This window comes from Alosa alosa, chromosome 8 (assembly GCF_017589495.1).
Source record: "Alosa alosa isolate M-15738 ecotype Scorff River chromosome 8, AALO_Geno_1.1, whole genome shotgun sequence".
Lineage (NCBI taxonomy): Eukaryota > Metazoa > Chordata > Actinopteri > Clupeiformes > Clupeidae > Alosa > Alosa alosa.
This window is the reverse complement of record NC_063196.1, coordinates 12,371,602-12,384,671: the sequence shown is the minus strand read 5'-3', so window position 1 is coordinate 12,384,671 and position 13,070 is coordinate 12,371,602. Positions and strand designations below refer to the sequence as shown.

The following is a 13,070-nucleotide window of genomic DNA, read 5'->3' as shown; positions in this document are numbered from 1 at the left end:
CCTGTTGCTAGGGCTCAGTTGTGTTTTTTAAGTCCTATCAAGTGACCTAGAGGGCTGAAATGTGGTCACTTCAGAGATGCTTGTAATCCAGCAATAAAAAACAATATTCTAGCCTCTTTCTAAAGAGGTCTAGCATCTGATGGTAGGCCAAAAGAGCTGGGACACAGTGCACAGTGCAATGTCGGGGGGAAAAGCCTAGAAATGGCCCAACCCAGAAAGAAGTTAACCCAGGAAGTGATGTTAGACAGTGACAACTGATCAAGATGAGCAAGTCATTAAGTTGATTTCCACTTACATTGTGTATAATTTTAAACATGAGTATTTAAAAGCATACTGGTGGCCATAGACATTAGGGGGGTTCGCCTTGAAGTGGCCACCTGCAGCCGTCTTAAGCTGACTGCATAACATGATTATTTTCTGAGATTCTGATTTTCTGGTTTTCTGATACGTTTTCAACCCGCAATTGTGCCATGGTTGAAAAACATATAAGAATCTCAAATGACCACATTATTCAGTCAGCTTAAGACAGCTGCAGGCAGCTACACCAAGTCGAATCCTGCTATTGTGTGACCGGAGTAAATTGAAGCATTCATCAAGGATGTTGCCAATTTTGTGTGATTCCATGTCTCTGAAATCACTTTCAGAATATTCCGCTGCAAATCCAATCTGATCAGTCACTGCTGCTACCAGTATCACTTAGAACATAGGTTCTCAAAGTGCCGCCCGGGGGCCAATGGCGGCCCGCGGAAACATTTCTGGCAGCACGCATTAACATCTGTAAAACTGTACAACTGTACTGTGTGCTTTGAAAAGAATGAATCTCCGTTTAGAGGTGTTTCGTGGCCGTCAGGTTTTCCTGTGGTGCTTTGGTAGCTGGAATTGGCCCTGAATAAAGCCTATGCTGATAAGAAGCAAGGCACACTGAGACTGAAATGGACTGCAACCAGAACAGTTATATCCCAAATTTGTCTGTTGAGGGTAGAGAACCCCAGGGATTGTGTGCATTGAAATTTTTCTTAAGATTTTCACAAGTTTTGCCAGGTTTGGCCCCAGTTATGAATTAAAATGTGTTTAATGCAGTACAAATAAACTGTAGAGATGCAACCTGGTTATTCAAATGATTACAAATGTGTTTAATGCAATACATATAAACTGTAGAGATGCAACCTGGTCATTAAAATGATTACAAATGGGGTTTAATGCAATACATATAAACTGTAGAGATGCAACCTGGTTATTCAAATGATACAAATGGGATTTTTTCCCAGTTTTTTTTCCCTTTCTTTTTCTCCCCCCGCCCCTTTGGCGGCCCTCAGTTCAATGTTGGGTTCCTGAATTGGCCCTCACCAATCAAAACTTTGAGAACCCCTGACTTAGAACCTCCTTTTCAATGCAACGGTCTATTACTTGTTTACATTATAATTGAAATGGTTAGGTGATCGTCAGTATGCACACTATTTAGTACCAAAATCACTATCTGAAATTGCAATGTAGATGCATTTTAGCTGGCTGTCCTTATTGAAAGAATCAGACAAGATACAGTATGTAATAGTGGCCACTTTATTCAGTGATACAAAGGTACATGCACAGTAGCAAGATGAAACAAACAGAATGACTAACTTTGTGTGAATGGGTCTCCTGCTACTACATCATAATAAGTAGCTAAAAGAAGACAGTCCATAAAGTGCAGTGCAGTACATCATATGGCGATAAAAAAAAAACTATTCAAAAGTCTGGAAGTGAGACCCTGGAAAGATACTGGACGAAGGCTCTCCTAAGAAAAAATGGCTAAACATCGAGGACATCTCCACCTACAGTTCATCACAGATCAGGTATGTATCTTGCATCTCTAACAACAGATTGTAGACTACATTTAGGCTATGGCAGATAGAGAGAAAGATAGAGAGAGAACATTTTGTACGTAACAATAACAATAGCCACGCGATTATTATAAATAAAAAATACCGTTAATGTCAACTGCCAGACTGCCCAGGCGTGATTTGTTCTGACTGCCATTTAAGCGAGTTAAAAATACATTTGATCCACATTCAGCCAAGGTAAGAGCCACCTCGGTAATTAACCTCATCAATGTAAGACGTAGCCTATCGACTAACGTTAAAGTTATCAAAGCCTTCTACGCTAAGCGCGATTTGGCTAACGTTACGGGCGCTTAACGTTAGTTTGCTAGTTAGCTATAGTGCTATCGGTTAGCTAACGTTACGGCGCTAGTTCGCCTGGCTGATTCTTCTAGCTGTCAACAACATTATTGTTAACCATGGCCGACAGCAAAAACATTTTATCTAAACGGTCGATAAAGTTGAATCTAATCTAATCTAATCTTTCTAAAACACTAGTATCCATTCTGTTCTCATCTGTAGACTGCATACCTCGCAACACTTGGAGGTTGCAACCCCGGGGATGTTGTAAGGCGAATGCTGCGCCACATCATGGATGACGAATTCGCACAGCAATTCAACTGGCTGGGGCGAGGGGGGAGAAAGAAGGCTTTTTCAGTCTTTAAGATCACTGCTGTAATACGAGGTGTGTAACCAAATCACTCTATTGCTGACATAAGCATCTTGTGAGTGTGCATCTAATGAGTTTTGTACTGCTGTACTGCATTGCCAAGAGTAAAAAACCTGTTCAGGTGCATCAGCGGTTCAGAAAATAACCGCCAGTGAGTGTGAGGCAGTCATAAAAAACTGGCTAAAGTACAGTGGTGACTGAGGAGAACTGGGAGACAGCAGGGAGGTATGCACAGCCAAAGCTTCATGATCCTTCAGCTTTTAAGAAATGAAGACACAATGAGTCATGACATGCAGGTGTTGCAGTACATTACTTGTGATAATGCATTACTCCTGCACTGGTTATTTGAATAAAAAAACTAAACAATTTGACACTGCAATAATACATTATACAAAAACAATTATTCAATTATTACTTAGTTGTTTGTTTGTGCCTATAGACTATTGTTATTATTATTTTTTCAATTGAATAGGCTATCCAAATGAGTGAATCATACAGGTCTGATCAGGACGCATGCACACGCTGACTGTCTAATAGCTCTGCATTAGGAGCTAAAACTACAGCGCTTTTACTTTTTATCACAGAAATTCTAATCAAATATGATTGTTTTCTGTCCTCAACTTCCCTAGCTCTGCATCATGGCAGCCTTATCATTCAGTATTATTTACAAATATGGTGTTGCAAACATATCCAACAATTGAAAATTAGGCCAATTGACTCCCTTATACGAGGAGGAGGCATAAACAAACATTACCTGCAGCCAAATGTCTGCCGATCTGTAGGTCTAATGAACATCTTCTTTACTTCAGGTGATGATACAGTGTCTAGGGACAGCAGCAGCAGCAGCAGCATGGATGATGACGACTTTTAAGTTATTTATTTATTTGTTTGTTTGTTTGTATTGTTTATAATAAATTATATTGTTACCTGTAGGTTATAACTGCTGTCTGTTTTAATTCCTTATGACATTTAAGCTATGAATGGACTTCTGTAAGATCCTAGAAGCTCAAATATCATGCTTATAACTATAAAAAGGAAAAAACATGGCTAAAGTTGGCAATTGGTTATAAGCCAACGTTGGCAATTGGTCATAAGCCAACCGAGTTAATGACTGTCAAAAATGACGTTGGCCCAAAGTCATGCCAACGGCTGCTATACCGTTGGGCCAACATGTCCCCGACGGCCAAAGTGACGTTGGCCCATTGTTGGCGGGTGACGTAAGGCCAACGTCTCTGACGCAGTTGAGCCAACGTTGGGCCAACCTCTGCTTGCTATCTGGGTATGGAGTGCTGCCGACCACTGTTCATTACGGCCCAGAATGCCTTGCATGTCTTTACAACAAAACAACACAGTAAAACCTAAATGCCCGTAAACATATGCATTTGCATACTTGTAACATTTTTAATAATACTCTCCCATCATGATATGTAACAATAATGAAAAATTTAATTTGAATACCGTCAATGTGAAAACAACTCTATTATGTAAGCTATATATAGCTACTGTTCTCCTTGCTATTTCAGTTCGTAAGTCCATACTATCCCATGGCAGAGCAAGGATTTCATAATTGGGCACTGCCTGGAGACATTGTGTCTGCTCTGAGACATTGTGCATACATGGAAGGCATTGTGATAGAAGGTGAATGGTGAATGGTGTGAGTTACCAAATACCCGTGGGTGGTTTGCCAAATGATGGAAACTTTTGGAATATTTCTTTTTTTTTGCCTATGCACCCTCACACTGGAGTCCCCAGTTCATATACAAAATTTGGTATCGATATGTGACAGTGTTCCTGAGATATGGACGACTTCCTGTTTCGGAGCTTCGCCGCCGATTTCGTTTGGCTGTGACGGGCAAACGCTTTCGAAAATCAAAAATCCTTCCACTAACATTTGTGAGGCTTGGTCCAAGGATAATGTACGTCAAGTTTCGTGGCGTTCGGACCAAATTTGTGACCTGTGAAAATTTAGTTTCGCTTTCTGTTCAATCCAATATGGCGGACGAACGGCACGCCCACCTGACATCATCTTCGCGACCAACTTACACCGGTACTGACCGGACGTTTTTAAGTTGGAACGGTGTCTCTGTCTCAAAGGGCCTAGGCGCTAGGGCTGACAAAAAATTAGGGAGACGGGAAAAATAATAATAATAAAACTTAAGAAGAACAATAAGCGTGCTGCTTTGCAAGCACACTTAATAAAAAGTGTGCAAAAGTTGGAGAAAGTCAGATATGTGTGTGTGTGTGTGTGTGTGTTTTGACGTGTGATGAAATAAGAAAATAAATAAAAGGTCTGTAGCATAGTGAGAGGGATGTAAAAGTGCTAAAAGTCTTGTAGGTGTGTGTGTGTGTGTGTGGGGGGCAGTCATGAGTGCTGAGGAGTGAATGAGTGCAAAGTCAGTATAGTGTGAGTTCAGAGTTGGGAAATGTTTGAGAGTGCTGAGGAGTGAATGTGTGCAAAGTCAGTATAGTGTGAGTTCAGAGTTCGGATGGCCTGGGGATAAAAACTTCTCCTGAGTCTCTCAGTTCTGGCTTTGTTAGGATGAGAAGAGTCCTTCAGAATCTTTTGGGCTCTTAGGAGTACTCTTCTGGAATAGATATCTTGTAGAGCAGGGAGTTGAGTTCTTATAGTACGTTCAGCTGAGCGCACTACTCTCTGCAGAGTACTACAATCTCTAACTGTGGAGTTCCCATACCAGGTGATGATGCTACCAGTTAGAACACTCTCAACCGCTGAAGTGTCTTCATGATGGATGTAGAAACTTTGAATTTCCTTAGCTGACGAAGGAAGTAGAGTCGTTGTCTGGACTTCTTCAGAACATATTGAGTGTTAACAGTCCATGTTATATGGATAATGCCTTGTACTGGTGTTTCTTAGGTTGAGAGTTCAAATCCCTATTACAGCTTCAGGAGCAATGTGCACATGCTATTGGTCATTTAAGATTCACACCATTGAACAGCACCTGAATGACATCAGCTAATCAACATTCACACTCATCAGTTGCCAAAAATCAGAATGCCGGGACTCTCTATTACATTTAGGGGAACTTCTTTGTTTACTATTTTTCCTTCATCATTACGTCTATTCAAAAAGTTTTCATGTGTACTCTTTTAGGAAAGCCCTTAATTTTATTGTAAAAATGTATGCTTGGAGTTTTTCTTGTTGTGTGTTTACCAATACACATTTTCACCATGTGAATGTGACTGGCCAACATGTAGAATTGACAGTGGCTCAGTGGGATAATGCCTTGTACTGGTGATCCTTAGGTTGAGAGTTCAAATCCCACTTGGAGCATTAGTGTTCGAATGCTGTTGGGTTGTGGAGGTTAGCACACTATAACATTATAGCTACTTGTCAATATGGACTTGTAGTGCAAGGCAAGTATAATTATAGGCTGTTTATCTTATTGACTCTGACACAGCTGTAGCCTATAATTATTTGTTATTCTTATAATATTTGTAATTTCTTATACATATTTAGTCGGCTCTTCCACTTGACAGAACAACTCTATATCGGTTAAGGATGTCACGCATGAAACAATGCTGCAGAAACACGAAAATACGACTTTAAGTTTAGTAGGCTATAATTTTCAGTTCCTGTTTATCTATTGCACAATGGGTAATAATTTAAAGGAATCGTGTTGCAGTCTTGTAAATAGTGACCCTGCAAGATCCCTAGTCATTGCAAAATCATAGTCTGTGACTTAAAACTCTACTACTTGTCTTTAGATGTGAGAGGGTCTGAGACTGTAGTCTTTCAAAAATCTTTTCCAAATCTTTGCAAATCTTTCCAAAGTCTGTCAGTGTAAGGAGGGCTTGAGGTGAAAGTGCTGTGGAGAAATTACAGGACTGTTTGGCTCTGCTCTGCTCTGGGAAACCCTGTAGCTCCGGAGCAGGGGCTCAGACCAGGATAAATTGTTTGCTCGCCCTCAGTTCACTCTTTTAAACAGGAGAGATGCCATTATACTTGCGAAGAAAACAGCTGCAGGCAAACTACTGGGTCAATTTAATGGGTCAAGGGTGTGATCACCCAGTTAAAGTTGCTATTCAACCAAGCTGGGAGAGAGAAGTGGCAAATCTGTCATGTATTGGATGGACAGGGGAGACTGTGGCACAAGAATTGTCTATTCTGGATAAGAGCTTCTGTTCAGGAGTAATGTGGCCTTCAATTCCATTATGGCAACAAGAGGTCCCAAAGAAAGATTTAAAGCTGCTTAAGTTTAAGTCTGAAAATCCTGAGATGGATTTGGTACATGTATTTCAGTGTCATGTACAAGAAAATTATCAAGAGCATGTATTAATTTTTACAGATGGATCAAAGGATCAAGAATCTGGTGCTTCAGGGGCAGCTTTTGTTGTTGAGGGTTGGAATATCCAAACCTTTAAAAGAACTTCTAATTTTCTTAGTGTATTTACAGTGGAGTTATATGCAATCTTGATGGCAGTGCAATGGACTGAACAGATTCAAACTCGTAAAGTGTTGATATGTAGTGATTCTGTATCAGCTATCAATAGTTTAGGGAAATGGTTATCAAAGAGCCGTCAAGACCTTATATATGAGATTCTACTGGTAATAAGAGATGTAAAACGGAGGGGGGTAGAAATTTCTTTTTTATGGGTTCCAGCTCATGTGGGCATTAGGTCAAATGAAAAGGCTGATAAGTTAGCCAAGAAAGCTGTGGAAAAGGAAGCTATAGATGTCCACATAAATCTGTCTAAGTCAGAAGGCAAAAGTATTGTGTGGCAGGAAATTATTTTAAAATGGCAACAGCTTTGGGAACAAGAAAACAAAGGGAGGCACCTCTTTTCTGTATCTAGTAGGGTCATTGACTCAGTTAATGTTTCTAAAAAGGGGATGAGACGTAAGGAAGAAATTATTATTGCAAGATTGAGAATAGGACATACATTTCTGAACAGTACTCTGTTTTAGGAAAACATCAGAATGGATTGTGTTCTTGTCAGGAGCTGGAGACAGTGCATCATATAATAATGTCTTGTAAAAATTATGATTCCCACAGGCAAGAGTTGTTTAGTTTTGAGAGAGATTGGAGTAGAAGATCTATCTCTAAAAGGTATTTTAGAAATAGGGTCAAGTGGGAGGGGAAAAATAATTTTCTTTAAGTTTTTACTGGATACTGGTTTATTTAACAGAATATAGTGTAATGCAGTAGAAGTCCTGTAGATGGCAGTAATGCAACTAATTGGATGCAAGCTGCCGTTAAAATCCAAAGAAGAAGAAGTTCACTCTTTTGTTCATCTCAACCCAGCACTCCAGTGTGCGTCTTTGAGTTAACGTAAGTCATCACTTTAATGACCCTCACTATGACTTTTGTGATGTTTATCAGTTTGTAGAGTATAGCTCTGCCATCATGTGTAAAGTTAAGGTCTTTGTTTGTTGGTTTGGTGTGTTGGAGTCCCATGTGAGAGATGATTAGGTGATGTTGGTTGACTTGGGATGTCAAGTATTGTTTAGTTGTACCTTATATAGCCATATGATTTCAGTTTATTGTTCAAATGTCAATTGGTTTGTTTGTGAGTTGGGATCTGTACTGATTTACCCCATTTCACTGATGACTCCATTTTCTGTTTGTTTCCTCTTTGATGCAGCACACATACAAGTAAAGAACAAAAGAACAGATGAATTGAAACTCAAATAAAGTTAACTTGTGTTGCACCGAAACCTGCCATCTCCGTGTCATCACTCCATACCTTTGAGCCTTCTGACCGAGGCGCTGCCTGCTCGCCACACACTCACTCTACCTCGACCCACATCGGCCCCTACAGTTCCTTCAGTTGGGTTGTGGAGGTTAGCATACTAGAATAGAATACTGTTAAGAATACTGTTGGGTTGTGGAGGTTAGCACACTATAACGTTACAGCTACTAGTCAGGACTTGTCGTCCAAGGCAAGTATAACTGTATAATTATAGGCTGTTCATCTTATTGACTCCAACACAGAGCCCACCCCCACCCCCCTTCACCTACCACCACAAATACAATTCCATTCTGTGGGAAACACTGCCTTCCATTATCAGACCCTTCATCTTATCCATGACAAATGCATAGTCCTGTAGAATAGAGTATTGTTAGAATACTATTGAGTTGTGGAGATTAGCGCACTAGAATACTACTGTTAGAATACTGTTGGGTTGTGGAGGTTAGCACACTAGAATAAGGTATTGTTAGAATACTATTAGGTTGTGGAGGTTAGCACACTATAATGTTACAGCACAGGGTAATCCTAATTTTATGCATCAAATTTATTCCAATCCAACTCAAAAGTTTTGAACAACACAAAGTGAAGGTTTTATCCAGATCAAAACCAAGAATAGATTATGTGATCTAATCCAATTTCAGGATCCTTGATTCCTTTTGAACAACCCATTTTCAAGATTTGATTCAATCCGATAGCCAAAATCCGATAACTGAAATCCGATCACATTTCTTTTGAACAATTGTGCCCAAACAATCAAAGCATATGTAAAACTAAAAAGCTATGCTACCTCATGTTCGTTTTACTCGGACCCCGTAAATCACCGCTTGCGGTTATATTTTGTTATTATTTGGTTTTGTTTATGTAAAGCACATTGAATGACCTCTGTGTATGAAATGTGCTATATAAATAAACTTGACTTGACTATAACTGTAATATGTTGTTACATTAACCCTTCTCACCCCACCCTACCCTTAAATGATGGTGATTCACTAGTCCCCTACAGTATTTTAAAGGAAGGAACCAGTTCTGTATGCATTATTGTAACAGATGGGCTAGGTTATTGATAAAGTAGTTGAATAGCACACTACACATGCACACAACAGAGGCGATTGCTCTAAGACTACAGGGTGAAGCACAGCCTCCTAAAATATCATGGAAAATCGCATCAAATAACACTATTAGCCTACATTAGCTTCTAGCAGAGATGGTAAGTAGATTACCCATTCTAAGTGACCTTTTCATCACCTGGCTACACTAGCTTCTAATCTTCTTTCCACTTTTCCGACCTACGGTCAATCCATCGAAAACCTCTGAAATGATTATCGTTAGTGACGTTTTTCATTAGGTTTACTTGCTTTACCTTAACATACAATACAAGGCAGATTAGCTCTGTTATCAAGAGTAGCTTCCATCAGCTGATAATTATTTCCCATCTCAAACCCTCTTTGTCTCCCAAGGACTTACAAACAGTAATTCATGCATTTGTTACATCCCAGTTAGATTATTGCAACTCCCTCTATCTTGGTCTCCCCCAGTCCCAACTCATCTTCAATTGGTACAAAATGCAGCTGCTAGGTTGCTTACTGGCACCAAGAAATACCAACACATCACCCCTGTACTGGCCTCCTTACACTGGCTCCCCATTAGCTTTAGGGTCCACTTCAAAGTCCTTCTGGTTGTTTATAAGGCACTGCATGGGTTGGCTCCCTCATATATTTCAGACCTCCTCCATCCCCTCTCAGCATCCAGGTCCCTTAGATCTGTGACAAGGGTCTTCTCTGGCCAGCACCCGCCTCAAGCAAAGAGGCGATGTGCAGGCTTTTGCGGTAGCAGCCCCACGTCTGTGGAAATGTCTCCCTCCATCACCACTTTTAAATCAAGACTAAAGACCCACCTTTACTCCTTGGCCTTCCCTGCTTCCTAGCTGTCCATCTCTCTCCTCTCTTCTTCATATTCAAGTGTCTTCTGTACTGTTGCTATTTATTTGTTTAGGGCTGTCTATTTGTCTATTGTATTTCTGTATTTGTCTTGCTTACTTTCTCTGTGCTTGCCTTTTATATTTTGCTTTTTCTGATTTGCTTTTATTTTCTATTTTTAGCCATATCCTCTGTACAGCACTTTGGTCAGTGGAAACTGTTTTAAATGTGCTCTATAAATTAAATTTACTTACTTACTTACAATGCTATTGTAGGCTACATAGCTTTGTTCATGAGTTTTCGTGCTGGCTGGACTGAGCTTCTTATCCAAACAATACGGTTATCTCCCTACGGTGCGTTAGCTTCCCTACAACCGGACATGCTAAACATTCCTCTTACGGGAACGTTACGTACGAGGTAGTCGAGTCTTGTTTTGCCTTTTATTGTTTATGTAGACAACACAGAAGCTACAATATCGGCACAGGATATCTGTTATATGAAGTTATGGTATTTCAAAAAAATCCTAAAATGAATGGGTTTCTATGGGGGTTAGCAGAGAAGTGGTCCCTCCAGACTCCAATGATTCTTCTACTTCCGGGAATTTGCCTGCCCCCTTGGTCCCTCCCCGGCTGACAGAAGTCGGACAGAATTTCTAACCAGTAAGCATTGCGTCCAGTGGCGGAACAAGTCAGAGCCGGGCCGGGGGCGGGGCACATGAACGGGCCCTTTATTAAACTCATCATAACATAATTACGACCGCCGCGCAGCGAAGTGGCGGTCATATAGGTTTAGTCAGATTTTTATTTTTTTTTCTTTTTCGCATGCCCAAATTTCCGTCAATGATTCCCGGGACACTGAAAGACCGGGGTACACAAAACTTGGTGGGCATGTAACCCCACATGGATAGCATGGAACCATCGTTTTTCAGACACAGTTTTCTGTGAATATCTCGAAAACCGTAGGGTTTAGGAGGACCATTTTTTTTTGTATGTTGATCTCAAGGGGCCATGTCAACCCATTCCATAACCACTCATTTCATGTGCACTGCAAACTGCAGTGAGTTGGGAGAGAGAAAGCAAGAACACATAGGCTACTACTGGCCAAATCCTCTCCAATTGTTAGAATTGGACTCTGGGCGTTTGGGAACAGCTGAGGGAGGAGGCTACTTGAAACTGTGAGTTTCGGGTCGGTGTGAGCTGGCCGGACTTTCAGTTGACAGTAATTAACACCCTTTTGAACAATCTAAGCTGTGCGAACGTCAGAGGGCGGCTCACGCTGATGCATCATTAGTGAGACAGGAGGACAGCTGCATGCAATTCCTAGCAGAATAAAAAAGTGGCTGCTGCTGAAGCGGCAGCATAAGCGGCAGCCCGCGTTTCAGCCAGCGTCGTTTAAGACGGACACGGTCAAGACAAGCAAGTTTACCTGTGCAAGTTCACAGGCACCGACAAAGGCAAAATGTGCCGTTCCACCATATCTGTTATCACCGGCCATTGCAGAAAACGGCATCATGCCAAAAGGGGCAGAAATGTCAAAAGGGGCAGAAATCCCCTTCACCTCCAGGAACTTAAACGGTCCTCACCGACAGAAACCTCCTTCTCCATGGGCTTGTGGAACTGTCAATCCGCAGTCAACAAAACCGACTTCATAGCTGGCTATGCCAACCACCTTTCATTGGAACTCCTTGCTCTCGCTGAGACTTGGATCAAACCAGAGAACACTGCCACCCCCGGCTGCACTCTCCACTAACCTTACACTATCCCACACCCTCGCCTATCTGGACGAGGAGGCGGGACGGCCTGCTGATCTCCAACAAATGGAAATTCACCCCGCTACTGCCTTCAAACAAATATGTCTCATTGAATTCCATGCCATCACAGTGATCGCCCCAGCAAAACTCTGCTGGTCATCTACCGCCCTCCAGGCCAACTAGGGCGACTTTATTGACTTAACTTGACACTCTGCTATCCTCCATCCCTGAGCATGACTGTCCGCTTCTTGTTCTCGGGGATATGAACATCCACTTAGATGCCCCAGGCTCAACGGACTTTTTGGCCCTGGTCCACTCCTTTGACCTCGAACTGGTTCAAAGCCCACCGACTCACAAAGCTGGCAAAGAGCTTGACTTGATCTTCACTCGGAACTGCAGCACAGACACCCTCATGGTGACGCCTCTCCATCTTTCTGACCACTTCTTCATCCAGTTCAACGTCAGCCTGTCAGAACAGCCTCCGGCTCCTCAGCCGATGGTCACGTTCCGCCGCAACATCCGGAACCTGTCTCCAACGCACTTCTCCTCTATGGTTGCCTCCGGTCTACCTCCACTCAACTCCTTCTCCTCTCTGGAGGTTAATGAAGCCACTGACTCGCTCTGCTCCACACTGACCTCGTGTCTAGACGAGCTGTGCCCTCTTACCACAAGGCCAGCTCGATCCAAACATTCTCATCCATGGCTAAATGATACCCCCTCCGATCGCGCACCAAACTCAGAGCCGCTGGAGAGGAAATGGCACAAATCCAAACTAGCTGACGACCTCAAAACTGCCAGACACTCCTGACCTCCCTTCTCAGCCAGCATCACTGCTGCTAAGACTGCTTTCTACCATGACAAAATCAACAGCGCTACAGACACTCGAAAAACTTTTCTCAACCTTCAAATCGCTACTCAACCCTCAGCTGCCTCCTCCTCCATCCAGCCTTACTGCAGATACCCTCGCCTCATTTTTTTTTACAAAGTGGCGGCAATCAGCAGTCAATTCTCTACATGCCCACTCAACGATCTGACTCAGATACCGCGACTCCTACAACCTCTAGGGACTGCTGGAACATCTTTTTCAGCATTCACGCCTCTCCGAGAGTGAAGTGTCCAGACTCCTGACATGCAGCCGTCCTACCACATGCTCGCTGGACCCTATA

General features: G+C 42.0%; 1 long non-coding RNA gene across 1 annotated transcript; it reads left to right on the top strand.

Moving 5' to 3' along the window:
- The first annotated feature begins 1,968 nt into the window (after positions 1–1,968).
- LOC125299549 lies at positions 1,969–3,769 on the top strand. Its single transcript, XR_007194393.1, has 3 exons — positions 1,969–2,057; positions 2,379–2,541; positions 3,336–3,769. It is a non-coding gene; the product is annotated as an uncharacterized LOC125299549 (long non-coding RNA).
- The last annotated feature ends 9,301 nt before the right edge of the window (positions 3,770–13,070 follow it).